The sequence below is a fragment of the Pelodiscus sinensis genome, chromosome 4, assembly GCF_049634645.1.
Source record: "Pelodiscus sinensis isolate JC-2024 chromosome 4, ASM4963464v1, whole genome shotgun sequence".
Lineage (NCBI taxonomy): Eukaryota > Metazoa > Chordata > Testudines > Trionychidae > Pelodiscus > Pelodiscus sinensis.
Window position 1 is genome coordinate 22,830,462 of NC_134714.1, and position 14,848 is coordinate 22,845,309.

General features: G+C 46.0%; 1 long non-coding RNA gene across 1 annotated transcript in view; it reads right to left on the bottom strand.

Annotated features, from left to right (window-relative positions):
• LOC142829075 (uncharacterized) overlaps positions 1-14,389 on the bottom strand; it is a 128,120-nt gene extending 113,731 nt beyond the window's left edge. Inside the window, exon 1 of the long non-coding RNA XR_012903296.1 lies at positions 14,248-14,389. This is a non-coding gene — a long non-coding RNA (uncharacterized LOC142829075). The remainder of the gene's footprint in view (positions 1-14,247) is intronic.
• Between the last annotated feature and the right edge of the window lie 459 nt (positions 14,390-14,848).

Consider the following 14,848-nt stretch of genomic DNA (forward strand, 5'->3'; position numbering starts at 1 on the left):
AAGCCCGGGAAATTGAAATCCTGGGCTTCATTTGCAACTGCGGATGACTACATTACCCCCGCTAGTTCGAACTAGCGGGGTAGTGTAGACATACCCTAAGATATTTGTTAATAACTGGGTGGGTATCACAATGACACACCTCCGAACAAACGCAAATGACCTCAATATTGGAGCACAAGACAAAACTCACTCCGCTCATGGATGGAAAATCTTAGAGGGTACACTGCCTGCTACCTATTAATTTCATTTGGTGACCCCTAGTCCAGTGAAGAAGCTTCCACAACCTCCCTGGACAGCTTGTTCTATTGTCCTACTGTTCTTACAGTTAGGAAATTTCCCCTGAGATTTAATCTACATCTGCTATGCTGTAGTTTGAACCCATTGTCTCTTGTCCTGCCCTCTGTGGTCAGAGAGAACAGCTTTGCTCCATCTTTTTTATGGCATCCTTTCAAGTATTTGAAGCCTGTTATCATGTCTCCCTCCCCCTTCTTAATCTCTTCTCTTCCAAGCTAAACAAACCCAGTTCCTTCAGCCTTTGCTCATATGGCTTGCATTCCATTCCTTTGATCATCTGGATTCTTTCCACCTTCTCTATATATATCACCTTCTTTATAAACCTTGATGAATGTATAAAAATTGGACATTGCTCCAGCTGAGGCCTACTAAAATGCTACCATCACCTCTTGTAATTTAATGCAATCTAAAATTGCACTTTTTTTTTTTCTTGTAATGTAATAGCATCATGTTGCTTGATGGCGTTGTGATCCATGACAACTCCCAGAGCTTTCTCAGTAACACTGCTGCCAAGTCAATTATCCTTCCTTTCTGTATTTGTGCATTTGGCTTTTCTTCCTTAAATGTAGCACCTTACATTTTTCCATTGTTGAATTTCATTTTGGTGTCTAGAACTCAGTTCTCCAATTTATCTAGATCTCTTTGAAATTTAATGCTATCCTCCAGAGTGTTTGCAACTACCCCAGCTTTGTGTCATTATCTGCAAATCTGATTAATATGTTCTCCATTCTTACATGCAGGTCATTAATAAAGATGATAAATAACACTGAACCCAAAAAAGATCCCTGTGGAACCCCACTCGAGACCTCCTTCAAATCTGACATCATTCCATTAGTTACTTGTCTTTTGTTGTTTAACCAGTTAAGTATCCATTTAATGGTAGTTTGGCTGAGCCCACATTTCTCCATCATACTTATCAGAATGTTATAAGGGATTGTGCTGGGCATAATTTGGGGGAAAGAGCAGGGAGGGCATTGCCACCCCAAACAGAGGTGAGACATGGAAGGCATGCAAGATAATATGCTACTTCCCTTCTCCCAAATTTCTGCAAGTGCTGAGCTTCCCTAGTGTGCTCATTGGCCTGCTGGAGAGAGAAAGGAAGGTGACTCTCTGCCTTTCCCATGCAGCCCTCCCCCCAAAATGTACTGGCTGTCAGGTGACTCTCTGCCTTTCCCATGCAGCCCTCCCCCCAAAATGTACTGGCTCTCAGGTCCAGGCAGAGAGTGGGATGGAGCAGCTGCTCAGGGTGACTACCACCGCATCTCGAGGCTGCCTTCTGGGTCTTAGTGTCCACCTGTTCCCTCTGAGTGCCCTTGCTGGGCAGGGCAAGGGAGATGGGGTGGGGCTAGGAGAAGACAGGAAAATGCAATAGGGAAGGGGAGATGGAAGACAAGTGTGTGTAGGTGTGGAGGGGGTGTGGGTGGGTTGGTTGGTTGGTTGTAGGAGATCCTGGTATTTCCTTGGTGGTGGCAGCAGCAGCTGCCCCAGTGGGGATGTTGCAGCAGCAGCACAGAGAGAAACCAGAGCACCTGCCTTGCTGCAGCAGCAAATGCCAGAGTGGCTACAGCTTCCTTGCTCAAGTTACTACAACAGCACCCGACACTACTCTCCCCCTCCCACACCACTTTAAGCAAGCCTGTCCCATCCAGCACTGGTACCACTTCAGGAAGTGGAGTGAACCAAGGGAATTGGCTTCAGTGTGCATGCACACCCACATATATAGCTGTCAGTCCTTATGTCTGCATCAAAAGCCCTGCTAAAGTCCAGATATATTATGTCCACCACATTCCCCCTATTCCCAAACCAGTTAGCATATCAAAAAGGGAAATTAAGCAGATTTGGCATGATTTGTTCTTAGTAAATCCATGCTGGCTGCTAGTGATCACCCCTTCATTGTCCTGGTATTTACAAATTGAGTGTTTTGTACATAGCAGCAAGGGACTCTGAGAGCAATGTTAAATGTTTAAAAAGAGCCAGGGATATATATCTGTCAAGGGATAATTTAAACCTAGGGAAACATCAGCAATTGTATGTATTTTCATAATGACTTACTCACTGAAAGATCCCAGAAAGCTTTACAGACAGGCTTATGCAATCTCCCTTTAAGACTAATTTGACCCACCACTGAAACACAGGTTGAAATTTAATTGTGGTGTTTAACTGTGCAGGGGAACAGTGTAGACAAGAAAGTAAAGAATACTGTGTTCAATTGAAACTATGGGGTGGGGATTAAGGAAGCAGGTAACATGATGCTAATACAAGATGAGAGAATCACAAGAGTTAGAGCCCCTTAATTGTCCCTGCTACTGAATGGGGATCAAAATAGGTTGAGGGTGAAAAGAATTGAAATTGGGGATGTCTGGTACTTACAGACCTTCAATTGATATACTTATTAGTTCATTCACATAATGAGGCAAAAGACAAATTATTTCAGAATGCAACTCTCTTCAGTGATGAAAGAGAACACTCAACTGTAGCTGTTGTGACTGAGAGTAGCCAGAGATAATTTCTAGTACTTTGGGCATGTCTACACTGGGGAATTATTTTGAAATAATGACCCTTATTTTGAAATAACAAGCAGAGCATCCACATTGCCAAGCCTGTTATTTTGAAATAATGGGCTGGTTATTTAAAAAATAACAACTCCTTTTTCCTTGGGGAATAAGTTTATTTCAAAATAGTCATTTTGGGAGTTATTATTTTGAAATAATCTCTTATATTTTTACACTGCACGTTTATTTTGAAATAAACTATTCCATAATAGTTATTCCAAAATAGCTTATTTCAAAATAGCACATCTACACTACAGGGAAGTCTCAAAATTAGTCTGAGGCAAGTTTCCCTAATGTAGACATGTTACCTCAATTTAGAGTCCCAAGAGGCACTGGGGAGGAAGGAATAACTTAGAATGGCCCTGGTGAGGGGCTATTTCTAAATAGCAGCAGAGGATCATCTACACATACCTTATTTTCAGAATATGTGTTATTCCTCATAGAATGAGGTTTACAGATTTTGGAATAAGCCATCCGTTATTTCAAAATTATTTCAAAATAATGGAATGGCTGTGTAGACACTTGCATTGTTATTTAGAAATAATGCTAGTTATCTCGAAATAACGGTGCAGTGTAGATGCACCATAGTGTAGACATAGCTTTTTATTGCTGGAAATATAGCACAAAGATTGGGTCAAGCCATTAGTGAGACTAAAGAAGAAGTTAAAGTCAAATCTTTGGTCATTTGTTGTATGACATTCCATTGTATGTTCCAGTTCTATATTCTGTCCTGATCACGTTGCAGCTCTGTTGCTGGTAGTGCCGCACTCCACTCAACTGTTGGTATTTTATAAGATTGGCATCTGTAAAACTACATAAAGGATGAGTAGAATCCAGAAGTTACTGTTGTTGGTTTGTAAGAATCAAGTCTCTGTATTTTTTAAGCTATCTAAACAAACACTTCTTGTCCTCTTTATTAAGGATTCAATATAAGTGCCTTCAATAGTTAAATTGTGAAAAGTCTTTCCTTCTTCCAGTACATTTTTCAGTGGATATCTTCTCTCTGATCCAAATGTCACTTCTATTGTTGGACAAAGATCTTCTACTGCTGTATCAATTGCCTGAATGGCATTGTTTAATGACCCAAGTGGAGAGAATGGTAATTGTATTCTCTGAACATAGTAGTGAACGTAGCCCATCAGCTTCACTATTTAGATCCATCCCATCTTGGTAGATACATTCCAAAGCCAGTAATAATGGCTTATCACCTGATTTACCTTTTTGTTAGAGAACTTGATGACAGAATCAGCAAAGTTTCTGTTATCTTTGGCAAACTTGCCTGAGAGGTTTGGAACAACAAGTTGCTAACCCTGGACACAAATATCTGTTTATCTGGCTTGTGTCCTTTGTTACCCTCCTTTACGGTTGTGAAAGCAGGGTTACATATTCCAAACAGGAGTGGAGATTAAACAGTTTTCACCTCTGTTTTAGATAAATCCTTGGAGCTAGTTGGGACCAATGGATCACCAGTAATAAGATCCTTGAGAAAACTGGGCTACAGATTACACAGGAGATTGACAGACTTCGCTGGCTGGGCACAGGGAGTGCATGCCTCAAGATTGTCTTCTGTGGTCAACTTAAGAACAGCAGAGAAGGCCAAAGCTCCAATACAGTGACAAGGTCAAGCAAGGCCTCAGGAAATTCAGCATGGAAAATTCTGCTCACAGTTGTTCAGTTTGGAGAAGCTGGGTTAAGACTGTGCAGCCATCATGGAGAGCCTCCAGATAGACCTGGTTAAAGCCCTTAGACAAGTCAGGAAACAGTGTGTGCTTCAACTTGTGCATTGGGTTTTTTTCCCATACAGTTGCTAAGAACCAGTGACAGGCCAACTTTTTTAATCTCCTTTCATCTGTCAAGATGTTGGATAGTAATATCTATCCTACATCTATCTAGTAATAATTGCGTAATTTTAAGACAATAACCAGGGATCACTCGTGAGAAACCAGCGGATTTTCCCAGGTTGGACTAATTTGAAATTCTGTCCTAGAGCATCTTCTATATTTTCCCAAGATATTCAGTCTTTTTGGACTCTTGTTGAAAAAAGTACAATGAAGACATTCAATTTATGGTTTTTCAAATGTACAGGTTGAATCTCCCAAATCTGGGACTCTCTGATGCAGCAACATCTGTGGTCCAAGAGGGCCACAGAAGTTGTCAGACCAAAGCGTCCTGAAGGTGAGGACTCTGAGCCAGCTGGGAGGACGTGGGGGCTATGGATTTCTGCCTGGGCTAGCAGTGGGTAGGCTGGGAACCCCAGCATCAGCAGGGCCAGCCGGGGGTTAGGGAGCCTGGGTCCAGCTGGGGAAACCTTGCTCAGCCGGGAATTCCCCAGTGGCAGCAGGTCTGGCCTGGTGGCCCTGGCCAGGGAACCGCTGGAAATCTCTGGCAGCAATGGGGCCCGGTGGCAGCCAAGGAGACCCACCCCAACAGAGGAATCCCTGTCAGCCGTGGGGCCAGACAGTGGCTGGGGAGCCTTGGTCAGGGAACCCTAGAGTCAGCGGGGCTGGCGGCAGCCGGGTGGCCCAGCAGGGGAGCCCTGGTTAACCTTGGTGACAGCAGGTGGGCAGCAGGGCAGGGAGCTTCAACCAAGCCAGCATTGGCATGGCAGGGAACCCTTGCCTTGGGAGCCCCAGGGAGAGGAGTTAGCAGTGGGGCAGCCAGCAGGGGAGCACTGATCTCCCCTGGTATGACAAAGTCCCTGGTCCAGGACTGCTCAGGTCCTGATGGTGCTGGATCAAGGAAGTCCAACTTGTGTTTTGAAGATACTGCACTTGTGCTCGTGATTGCTGAAGAGAGGACTGAAAGGGACCCTGAGAGGTCTTCTCAGCAAGTATTTTGCCCTCAAAGAATAAGTATTATCTAGACTATGAGAGGTGACTATTTAACCTGCTCTTAAAGATCTCCAACAACAGAGATTCCACAACTTCCCTTGGCAATTTATTCCCATGTTAAACTACCCTGACAGTTAGGAAGCTTTTTCCTAATGACCAACCTAAACTTCTCTTGCTGCAACTGCTTCTTATCCTATCCTCAGTAGATAACAAAAATGAACAATTTCTGTCCCTCCTCTTCATTATAACAACCTTTTATGTACTTGAAAACTGTACATGTTACCCCCCACTCTTCTCTTCTCCTGACTAAACAAACCTGTTTTTTTCAGTCTCTCCTCAAAATTCATGTTGTCTAGACTTGTAATCACTTGTATTGCTCTCCTCTCACTTTCTCCAATTTGTCTATATCTCTCCTGATTTGCATTGGGGCATTCATCAGCCATGTATGCACTTTTTTTAACATGGTAAGAGAGTTTTTTAACTGCTGAGTCTTTCACTGTTGTACCCTATGCCTCTAACTGGTCAGCTAAGTTTCCCGCAGAGAGAGATAGTGAGCACTCGCAGGTCTTGTTTGGAAGCAGTGTGTGGAGTAGAAGAATTAATAATAGAAAGTATGACTCGACAGCCATGTTTGTTCACATAAACTGTGTTGTGCCTCTAGCATTATTAACAGCCTCATTAAGTACTTCTAAAATTGGCTTTGACAGTGACTGGCTTATAAGGCTTCTGCATGTGGAGGCAGTCCAGAGGCTTGCTGTTTTGCAGACACTTCACATAGTTTGTCAGCATTGTCTTTGCTGTTTGCTCTGGCAACCCAAGCTCCTCCAGTTTTACCAGTTGTAGCAGTGGGAAACTTTGCTTCTTAAGCTTTTTCGCAAGAGGTGCACTAGTATCCATCTTTTCTAAATTCATTAAAAGGGAACAATTTGACTAACAAACCTCAGAAACTGCCTTTAAGTTGTGGAGACATTGTTTCTTCGGTAAGTTGCTGTATTTGTGCTTTAGGCTGGTTGGCTATAGATATGACACTTGAACCTTCAGATATCAAGAATATATCAACATGGCATGTTCTTCATCTTGGTTGGTTTGACCATGGGGAAAGTGATGGGGGAGTGCATAGGGAAATCGCACATCTCACCTAAAGACTTTGACAATCACAGGGTATCAGTGTGAAGGAGTCTGGGAGGTGCAGCTGTAATCACCACCCAGCGGATTTAAACCTGGGACTTCTGGAGCTGAGTATAGGAGCCTCTACCCTCTGAGCTAAAAGCCAGCTGGCTCCCAGCCCATGCTGTAGAGGTCTCTTGGTCTTAACTGTTGCTATGGTCTAGGTACCACTTGCATTGCTCAGTAACCACACTAGGGGTGTGTCTAAACTACATGGCTCCATCGATGGAGCCATAAAGATTAGGCTGATCGGCAAAGGGAAATGAAACCACAATTTAAATAATCACGGCTTCATTTACATTTAAATGGCTGCCGCGTTGTGCCGACAAACAGCTGATCTGCTGTTTGTCGGCTCAGCGCGCTAGTCTGGATGATCCCGCGCCGACCTGAAAGCCCTTTATCAACCTCCCCGTTATGCCTCGTAGGATGAGGTTTACCGGGGAGGTCGATAAAGGGCTTTCATGTCGGCAGGGGAGCGTCCAGACTGCCCCGATCTGCCGACAAACAGCTGATCGGCAGAGCCAGGCAGCCATTTAAAGTTAAATGAAGCCGCGATTATTTAAATTGCGGCTTCATTTCCCTTTGCCGAACAAACAAATCTACATGGCTCCATCGACGGAGCCATGTAGTTTAGACATACCCTAGGTGTGTGGGTTCCACAGCACTCAAGGCAGTTTGGCTCTGCACAGCCTCCCAATGTATAGCTGTCCTTAGTATGCACGATCTTGCCATTAAACTGGGACCTAATGGGGATATTTTTGAAGACACCATTAAAATGGCAGGAAATAATGTAGGCACAACAGCACAGCATGTCTGAAAAGTTATATGACATACTATTATAGTGTGTGACCAGGTAGCAGGGAAAAGCAAATGTGAGTATCAGCTGCATAGCACAGAAAACTGCAGTTCCATATGGATTATGGTAGATTTAGGACATGGCTATTACAAGCATTCCCAGATTACTGGGGTTGTGAAGTCACATCCCCATTGCCTGATAGTTCAGTCTTTGTTAAAAAAAACCCAACAAACAAACAAAAAACCCAGTAGTCCCTGTCATTCATTACCTGTGGTTTGAAACAACAGATACTAACCTGTGTCAATGCTCTTCATGGCATTGAAGGGAACTCATTATCCCATGATCAATATGACCCTGTCAGAACTACAGGATAATGTCACATCTCCAGTTGTGAAACACCATCGTGTACTTTAGTTCCTGAGCTTCCAATGATTGTTGAGATAGCTGTGTGTGTGCTGGATTGAGAGGCCAATTGTTGACCACTGAATGATGTTATTTGCAGTTAGTGATGTGTCCTTTGTTGACAGTGATACAAATCAGACTCTTGACATGATAGGAGGAGCTTGGTGGAGATAGAAAAAGTGATATGTAGGTCCAGGCTATATCTAGACTGTAAGCTTATTTCGGAAGAAAACTTTTTCCAGAAAAGAGAGTCTATACAGCAAAAGCACAATGAAAAAGCAATCTGCTTTTTCTAAAGATAGCGTCTAGAGAAGAGAGAAGAGAGAAGAGAAAGGTGCAAAGAACATAGTCCTAATAGCATACTATGATACTTACTTTTGGAGTTATTTCCTTATTTTCTTTACACAGAAAACAGACTGAAGCCCTAATTATTTTAAAAGATAAATTCCACAAAATCTTTCTGGTACTGAATGATTGTTGTATATTTTAAAGAGTGAGGATGCATGTTTAAGAGGCAGACAGACCATAATTTGCCCAAAAACTTTTTCTTGTTTCTTTTCATCAGAAAAGTCACTTCCATATATATTTTTATTTCTCAGGGGAAAAGGAAAATATATGAGAGCTCTAATACATAGTGTCAAAGAGGCTCTCTTTTCTTTTTCACTGATGAGTTCACTAAACAAAATCTCAACAGAAACAAATATTGTGGTGAGATTAGGAGAATGAATGCTAGAGTTCACATAGTGAATTTAAAAAAACTAGTGGGTTTATTGACGTGAAGGGAGTTGTAGTTTAAACACCAAGGTCAATTATTTTGTTAAATATTATTTAAAAGTTACTGCCCTGAAACGAAAACAGAGCCATCCTTTTTCTAAACATGCAGAGTATTCTCCCCCCGCTTTGTAAGCCCTATTTGATAACATTTGAAGATCAAACAGAAGTTAACAGTTTCTGTTTCAGATTTATGTGACAAGTTGTTTCTAAAACGAAAACGATCTTAAATTCAGAGCTGCTGCTTACTTTCCCTTCTTAATCGCATGAGCAGCTTTCTGTAAGAAAAACAAGTTGACTTGAGTTTGGTATCTCCTGTCTGTATTGAAAACACGAGAGGTCTGTTCATCTACCCGGAAAGAAAACAACTGATGTGTTTTTTGTGTCGGCTTAATAAGAAATACTGTAGTTGGAAAACTTCATGCGGATTTGCCTGAAAACTAGAATGGACCACGAATTAAAGTCAAAGAAGCGTTGGTTTGGTTTTAAAATCACCCTAAAACCTAAGAACTATCATCGTCAGTAGCAGTTTCCTGACAGAGCGTGTTTGTTTGTTTGTTTGTTTGTTTGAAATAGCCCGGACAAACCACTGAAAACTATCATTCAGATTGTTGGGATCAGTGACAATGTGGGTGGTGAGGAATTAAAACCTAGAAATGGGCGTGAGGAGTGTATGATTTATTCCTCTCTCTAACGGGGGGACCTGGGACAATTCAGCCCCAAGTAAATGGGCTACTGATCGCTATCTAACAAGGGTGTGAAAGCAGAGCGCGTTCCTGTTTGTAAAGCGCTGTGGAATCCGTGCTGTAGCGGTGCAAATTAGCAGTGACTTCATTGTTGTATTTGAAGAAATGTGTCGTGTTGGGACTTGAACGAAGTTTCGGCTTTTTCCTGCACGCCAGGCATGCGGCGTAAAGAGCCAGAAACGCTGTAGGCTAGAGTGATACACAGATTATAAAATCCAACTCCGGAAAGCCTCGTTCTTCGAAAGAGCCGACCCGTCCAGTTCCAGCGCGATCCGCTTTTCCTTTGTACGTCTCCCCACAGCTTATGGGCGCAAAGGGAAAGGCAGGGTAAATCAAGGTACGGGGGGAGAGGCACGAGTCCTGTCGAGAGCATCCTGTGAGCTCCCTAGAGTACCACGAGACATGCAAACGCAGCTCCCCGCAGGCTGGGGTGAGAAATCGCTGAAAGGGACAAAACGGGGGAGGGGGGGGGTCAGACCCAAAGTCTGTTGTTTCTTGCGGCCCCCGAGCTAATATAAATCGCTGTAGCTCCCCTGCAAGGGGCCAGTGGCTCTGAACCGATTTACCCCACCTCGGGATATTCCTTTTTTGGCCCGTCGTGCGATGAGCGCAGCTTTTAAGTCCATTATCTGTACCCGCCCCACTCCCTTTCCCGAGCTGTGCTCACTTAGAGGCATAGGATACCGCTGTTCGCACTGCAGCCGCAAGTTACAAACCGGACAGGCGCTATTCACAATTCGCTCCCTCTCCCCGTACCACGGGCGTCCCGGACCCCTCACTAGTGATACCGGGTACGTCTCTTCCCCCCTCATGCTTCTCCCAGAAGCGCCAATGTCTGCAAGAGCTTGTTTGTGGGCTCTCTAATTGCGCTAAGTGTCATCAAAGAAACCCGCCGCTCCCGACTGCAGAGACTCCCAAACGGCGGGATCCCTTAGCTGCGGGACTGAAGGTTTCCCTTCTAACCTTCCCTCTTGTCCCTTTCAGCCTGGCGCTTTCCCAGCGTTGTGCGTGTGTCTCCCCTCCGCTCCTTTTCCAGCCCTCAAGAAGCACAGAGAGCGCTCCTTTCCTCCACATCTCTTTGGGTTCCATAGACAACCCTTAGGGGCTGAAGATCTGGATTGACCAAAATAATCTATTTTAAACCTCTTTTTGCCAGAAAAAGGGAATGTTTCTTTCTGGACTCGGATTTCTTTCTTTCTTTCTTTCTTTCTTTCTTTCTTTCTTTCTTTCTTTCTTTCTTTCCCATAGTCTATTGATCTCAACATTTATTAAAGACCAGCCTGTTTAAAGAGCTGTCACCCGGCCTTTGGGCACAGGAAAGAGAAGGAAGTACACTGGGTATGTGAGGACAGGGGTCAATCAGATGGTATGAGGCATCACGCATTGATGTGCATAAAGTGCTTTGAAATAATCAGATGCTGTAGACGTCCACATTATTTCTATTAGAAGGGGGAGAGTCTCATTTTTCGAACTCAGTACACAAAATTGGTACCGGGAGAGAAGGGACGAAACAAAGCAAATCTGTACGAGTCACTACCAAAACACAACGAACAACAAGCATTAGATTGAAGGGATCTCTCTTCTGTCAACAGGAGACAAATTGTTCACTATCCTTGTGACCTGTGCTTCTCTTGATATCCTCCAGTTATCTACAGGTGACAAACATATTTACTTGAGAAGTGCAATTAACAGGCTCGCTCCGCACTCCCATTACACCCAAAGCGGAGCGAGCCTGTAATGAATGAAATTCATAGGACAATGGGAGTGCGAATATGCTGGTGTAGGGGTACAGGAAAAAATGATCGACGGAAATTCATTGGATGCCCATCATCCAACGAGCCCTTTGTATTAATCAGATGCTAGAAAGGCAAAGCAACCCACCCCACATTCCTTTAGACAGGTCAGTAAGCCCGGAACACTCCCTCGCAGCTCTCGGAAATCTTGTATTTTTATAGACACTTGATCACAATTCTCCAATTAAGACATTTGCTGAGTCAAAACGGACACCGGCAAAGTTACAGTGAAAACCACAAAAGAAAACAAACCGAGGCGCAACGAGTCTTCTAGCCTCATTGATCAGTGTTGTGGAAATTGCTAGTTAGGTAGCAGGAGGGGGCCACTCAGAGAGCCTGCGTTAAGTAGCATTGCTTAATGCATGTGACAAATGTTATTAACAAACCGCAGGATCAACCGGGAGCGAAAATATCTACACCTTTCAGTGTGATTACGGGTATGTTATATCTAAAATATTTCTCCTCGAATGTGGGGTGTTATGTAGTCTGATTTTTACACCTAAATGATTAACAATCAGCGATTCAAAGGCGTAACCAAAAGGCAGCTTCAATTGATCCGAAACATAACACACGGTGCAGGAATTGGCAAGAAACATCCCAGGAACCCAGCGGATCATGCGAATGGGCATTTCGAGCAAGGAAGGAAACATTCTGATCTGGGATTAGGACCAAAAAACAACGTGTTATATAAATCCAAGGCGGTTCTTATCAGCAAGCCCGATCTGAGGAGGAACAATCCGCAGAAACCGATCCAAAAACACCATTAAAGGAACCGCTTTGACATACCAATTCTCCCCTCCCCCAAACAGATCACCATCGCTTGTCTGTAACCAGGGCTTTTAACCAACAACCGACTGAGGGGGGGGGGGAGAAATCCCCATCTTAACAAGATTGATCAAGAAACATTTAACTGGGCAGTAATCATATTAGCAAGAGCCCAATTAGGGTTGAGAGAGAAGCGAGAGGAAGAGAAGCGGCGTGGGGGGGAGGAGGGAAGGGACTGGAGGAGGAGCTGTCGACGGTGTCATCTGAGGATAAAGTCTTTTCACCAGGCGCTGCGCAGCTCTGAGCTAGGGAGAGCGCAATCTGCAAACGCTTTCCTACCGTGCCTTTTCCTGTCCCTGCAGGGGGCGGGAACGGGGGTGGTGCAGGCTCCGCCGATAGTTGGATAGATTTTAAATGATGGCTCTTATTGTGTTGTGGTTCTCAGGAATAAAGCAAGAGAAGGGAAAGGAGCGAAGGAATCAAGGCAGCTGCAGGGGGGAGGGCGACACAACTAACTGCCAAGGACCTGTGGTAACGTGCGATAGTTTTATAGGTGCTGGAACTAGAAACGGATGTGTGTGATGCTGCATCCCTGACCTGACGTGATTTCCAGCATATACAGGGTTTACAGTTTGTGTAAGAACCCCCCCCCCCCGCTATAAAAATTGTCCTGATCGCCCTGGATGGTTATAATATTAGTGCCAAGTCTCACTCCTGGCAGGGTGATCACCCTCCCCGCGCATCGAGGGAATCATTTTAAGGCCCCCCTTTGCCCAAAGCTCGCTGTTATTTATCGCCCCATAGGTTTGCTTTTAGGACCCCGTCTCTCCCCCCACCCCCGCTCAGTCCCACTCTTGAACAGTCTGTCGAACCCCCCTCCAGGGGATGGGACACAAAGGCACTGTTCCAGCCGTTCCCAAGGGTGACTCGCCCTCTTGCTGCGTTTAATTCGAATTTGGGCGGCTCCGCGCCCCCACATCCACCCCATTGGAATCACTGGGGAAAAACAGTCCAGGAAAACATGAAGAGGGCAGAGGGGAAGTTTCCATTGGGACAGAAGGGGTCGCTGTACTAGGGGTTACATTTCTGGAACACCTCAGGCCCTAGAAGGCTTAGCCTCAACGCTCAGTGCAGGCGTAACCAAAAGCCAGCTTCAGTTGATCCGAAGCATAACTCATGCTCAGTGCAGGATCCTTGGAGTGCGGGGACATTCCAAGTGTTTCTTTCGTTTAGTGGCTCAGTTAGATGTCGCCTGTTTTATGTGCCAGGAAAAAAAGGTGGAAGGCGAAACTAACGAAATCAGCAAAGAGAGGCGCTGAAATGCTCCCTCCGCCCCAGATCCTGCCCCTGCTTGGTCCAGCAGAAAAATGCTTGGGGGCTGGAGATGGGGTTGGACAGTGACGAGGATGCAAAAGCAAAACTCGTCCTGAGTTAAAAGGAAAAGGAGAAGGATTTGCCTCCCCCCCCAGACACCCGGGCCAGAATGCGAGGCCAGGGGACAGGCCAGCTAACCCGCAGGGACCTTTCGGCGCCCTGATTTTGCTGCGCGCCTCACCGCTGCGCTTTCATTTGCTTCCAGGTTTAGGTGATAAGCTCATTAGGTAACAAGACACCTTTTGCCCAAGTGGCTCCGGCGCGTCGCTGACGCACGCGGTTATTGATTTTAAAGGGGCGGATGGCAGGGTTTAGTCAGGGGCTTTGGGCTGGTTATGTTATTCCTTTGCACTATTTTCCCTCCCCAGGCAAAACAGTCAGGGGTTGTCCCTCTTTCCCCTCCCCCATCCGCTTCCATCCGCTCCTGTAAATGTACCAGCAGGCTTTGGCCAGCACTAGTCAACTTTGCGGAGAGGGAGGGCTCCATGGGGGCTGACACGCACTTACCAAGGAGTCTCTCCCTGCTGTTAACACCCGGCTCTCTGCGGCTCCAACCCGCTACAAACAAGCCCTGCTGGACGCTACCCTCCCGGCTTCCAGATGTTGCAGGCCCCAACATCTGGAAGCCGGTCCGCCATGCGCTCCGTCGGGCACCCGGCAAGGAAAGACCCGCCCGCTCCCCCACGCCGCTGTTCCCTTCTCTCCTGAGGCTGCCGCCGGGAGCTTTCTGTGGGTGTCTCTCCCTTTGAATCTTACCTTGCCAGTCTCTCTGCGGAGCGTATCTAGGCCCCCCCGCCTAAATCTATGTGGCCAGAGGCATCGCTAAGAACTCTACAGCAAGGCTGTTAGCCGCCTCCGGCGCTCGGAGCCCCCGCTCCAGCCTTGCGCGCACTCAGCCGGCTGCTGGCAGCCGCGCCGGGTTCATCTGAGGACAGCGGCGGCTCCAAGCCTGCGCTAGTCTGCCTGCCAATGTCTCTGGAATACTGATGCTGCTCAGGCTGCCTCGGCCGGGAGGTGACTCTCCGTGGGCCACAGCAGCCGCCACTGAGCGGAGCGGGAGACAAGTCTCGGCCGCGCAGCTCTTCTTACCCAGAGCCTTGTTCCGCGGCAGGAGGGGGGCCGCCCCTGCCTAGCCCCCCAGCAGCATGGTCCATTCCCCCCCTTGTATTGCCCACCACAGCTCAGGAGGCAGTGACTGCCAGCCTCACCCGGAAACACACCTGCTCTCCTCTGCTTTTGCCGCCTCCTAAGAGCAATTTCTTCTGCTGGGGAACCGGAAACCAAAGGCCCGCTGGTGTTCCCGGAGTCAGAGCTTTCCAGGGCAAGTCTGTTCTTTTTGGAAGCCATGAGGAGCTTT